Below are 3982 nucleotides of genomic sequence, written 5' to 3'. Positions count from 1 at the left end.
CAGGTATCAAAGCAGTTGCTGCATGTAAAGAATGGCATGGTAGGACGAGGTCCGATGCATCGAGGCGAGACCCTTGTGATTCGCTTGGAGTGGCACATAATTTACTGAGCACCGCTCACGTTTCGAAGCAGTTGCTGCATGCGAAGCGTTGCATGGTCGGACGAGGTCCGGGGCATCTTGGCAAGGCCCTTGTGATGCGCGTGGAGTGGCACGTTATTCACTGGACCATGACTGCGGAAATAGCAGCTTTTTGTCGGATGCTGTCAATAATATTAAGGCGCCGGTGAGTAGAGAGTGGGGACACTGGACGAAGCTGAGTGCATGTTCCCATTGGTCTTGATGAGACGTAAAACCTCTATAGAGAGGAGAAAGCGTTACTGTATGTTATCTAAAAGATGCAGGGTGTCGACCCTGACCCAAGGTGTGTCTACCGTAGACTATAGCGCGCAGCTATATACCCTTGTCAACTTATGACGGGAGAGGAAGACGGCGACATCACCCTCGAGGCTATTCCCGCGGTGGGTGCTCTTCTTGAGCTGGACGATACATCCTTCGAAGCGTTTGGCGTTGCCTTGAAGTCAGGCAATTGAGCCGAGGTGATCATTATACGACCGAATGAGGAGATTAATTCGTCCTCGCTTCTGGATGAAGGTGTCCTGGAGAACACCAAGAGGGTGCTGAACGCACGACGCGGAAGATCAACCCTGAAGGATCCGTACTATCCTATGGTAAATGAATTCAAAGACGTCGACTTTAAAGACCCACCGTCAAGCCTATATCTGGGCCGTGGCGTGCGTCACGAAATCAATCTGGTTCCGGAAACCAAATACTGCATAACACGCCAATGGCCTATGTCCAAGAAGCAGTGTGACGTCCTTGACGTCTTCATCCGTGGGAAGCACGACGCAGAATTTGTGCGTTGGAGGAAATCCCCACGTTAGACATCCACGTTCTGTTTCCGGAAGCCGATCGGTAAGTGGCGTATCGTACACGCTTACAATAACTCAACGCTGCCATCATTCCGGCCAGACAGCCTCCTGCATGCACCAATGCCGGCGTTGTCAGAGCCTGAACGTTCTCTCAGTGTCTTCTATGACGCTTCGCTATCGACTGTGCACTGCTGAGAGCAGACACCGAGGTAAGATCGGGTGATAGCGTTCGAGTGTCGCCATTATCCGGAGAAGACGACTGCAGTAAGCCTGGATACAGCAGCTTCTCAACTTTATTCTTGCATCCGCTAAAGTGTCATTCGCTCATGTAAATAAAAACGTGGAGACATCTTGTTTGTCAGCACCTCAATTTGCGGTTTTGATGAGCTGAGTGGTACCCCAACTCCAAGTTGCTCGGACAAGGGCAAGAGTAGGGCTTGGAGTGGAATGCCTGATGTGCTCAACAGTCGTGTCGTTAAACAAAAATCGATTATCGTTAAACAGTGCTACCAGATGCAAGAGGGTGCTATTCACAAACAGTCTCTCAGACACAACACCCATGCTTGTGCGACGAGAAACCGATTCCCGACGTGGGGGAGAGGAAATTCCAACTTGGAGGGGATACGAATTACTTAACACCTTCAAGGTATTTTTATCTCAATTAAACTGCGTTAACGGCTTCAAGCTACATGCAAATCACCACAAGGGCTCCTAGAGACTTTGCTGATATAACTTTGGTTGCCTGATGTATATATCATGGATGTACTGAGGTTGAACCTCAGCTTCGATTTATACAATATCTTTGGTATGCGGAGCTTGAGCTTCAACTTTTGTAAGTTTCCAGTAGAAGTGACTGGCTTACGTTACCCACTGCTAAAGGCAGATACATATCGGTCTCGCCATTAGTACAGATCTTCAAGTAGGAAAGAGCATTTTGTATTACAAAGACCGTTAGAAACTTCATACAAATAACCACTTATGCAAGGAGCACCATACTGTAATCTTATATTACAAATTTCCACAATGCATACAGAAGGTACATAAAGGTGCTTTCATGTAAAAACTAAGTGATGCTCATTACATCTTCAGAAAGGCTGATATTCTGGTACTTGTGAACATTTACAATAGATCAGAACTTATTGTTACGCCGACCGTCGCTAAGTAGTAGATCATACTGGCTTAATACCTACTTCCTGTTATAAAAAATTCAATCACCACGCCTCGGCTTCGGCTTCCCTAGCGAGCAATAAGCCTGAACTCCACTCCACCTTATGCACTTCACCGTTCCTGCTCCTCAGGGCAATTCGTTTCTTTAGCTTCACCTGCGCACCAAATTTAATTCTCAATTATCTCCTGTTAGACCGCACCAATTAAGCAACGCGCTTAATGATAAACCAGCGGGGCGACAGATGTGTTCTCAGATAAAAACGGTTTAAGTGTTTGTTCGAACCCTTACTACGTATTTCAGATGTCCTTCTGCAAGCGTAGCCTACGCCAACCGCGCTTAGCCTTAGTCTCGAACCCCGTGTCGTCGAGTCAGACACAATTACCGTTGTGTATGGGGGAATCACGCCGCTATACTTGTCTAATGATTGACCACTCAGATAACAAAACCGCACGCATTCTTCGAGGCGACAAATCATTTTTCAAGTTTGTACTGCATGAAGCCTGCCTCGTGTTCATGAGAATGTCATAGAAAATACCATGCCTGGATCTAATTGACCGCAAATTTGGCTGCCTTTCACTGGTTGGAGCGCTCTGCGATGAGCAGCCACGGAAGGAAAGCTTTGATGAGCGGTCGTGGGACCTCCCTAGCTCAAACCGCGTGTATGGATTTATCAAGTAATATGCTGACATGTTCCAGGCAAGATGCCGGACGAATCACCATCTGACAGAGGCATTCGTCATGAGATTGACATACTTCCTGGTACGAAGTTTTGTATCACACAGCAGTAGCCGTTGCCAAAAGAACAAGTCGTTGCAATTGACGACATCTTTGCGCAGCAACAGAAGGCTGGTCATGTGCGTGAGCGTAAGTCTTCGCATTGTAGTCCAACCTACTGTGTGAAAAAACACAGGTAGCTGGCGCATTGCTCGCGCTTTTAACAAATTATACGATGCGACCATACCTGCCCAGACATCGATTCCACGCAAGGATAGAACTCTTGATGGATTGGTTGGCAGTACTATTCTCAGTGCGATCGATCAGAAAGGTGGTTTCTATCAGATAAGAATGCGCGAAAATGATGCACCACTTATTGCAGTCAGTACCATCAGTGATATGCAGTTGGAATGGTTAGTGATGCCCCAAGGCGATCCCGCGACTTTCAACAGAATGGTAACGAATCTTCCTGGAACACTGAGATAGTTCGCAATGAGTTAACTTGACAAAATATTCGTTTATAGGAAGAAAACGGGTGAGAAGTCTGATGTCGATGTTCATCTTGATCATCTTCCAAGTTATTTGAGAGAATAACCTGTACGATTATTTGTAAATGTGCATTTTCTTTGCACCGAGATCCCCGTTCTCGGCTGCTTTGTGGGCAAGATTGGCGTTCGTGTAGATCTGGAGAGAGTCAAAGCTATCAATGATTGGCCTGTGTGCCAAACAATATGGAAAGCTGAGATGATTGTTGGATTGGCCGACTAATTGCACAAAAACACATACAATTATGCAGCGTTGGTGCAACACTTACTGACTTTTTCAAAGACAAGCGTTGAGTTTGAATGGTCAATGGATCTCCAGGCGGTATTTGCCAAAAAGATGAAGAGCTTCAGAAAGGCTCCTATTTGCGATTGTAAACCACGATAAACGTTATTCATATGGTCAGCGACGCAAGTGATCATGCAACACGATGATGAGGGTCGAGAGCGAGTTGTTTCGTATCAGTCGCGACAACTCCACCCCCCAGAAAAAAACTATCCAATCCATGACAAAGATCTACTAGCAATGAAGTATGCTTGGGTAAAGCTCCGTGTGTACTTGCTTGGAGAGAAGCGCTTTGCGATCTATACAGATCATACCTCATCGAGTACGGCAGTAAAGACTACCA

The sequence above is a fragment of the Plasmopara halstedii genome, assembly GCF_900000015.1.
Source record: "Plasmopara halstedii genome assembly, contig: Scaffold_555, whole genome shotgun sequence".
Classification (NCBI taxonomy): domain Eukaryota; phylum Oomycota; class Peronosporomycetes; order Peronosporales; family Peronosporaceae; genus Plasmopara; species Plasmopara halstedii.
Note: the sequence above shows the minus strand (reverse complement) of the source record.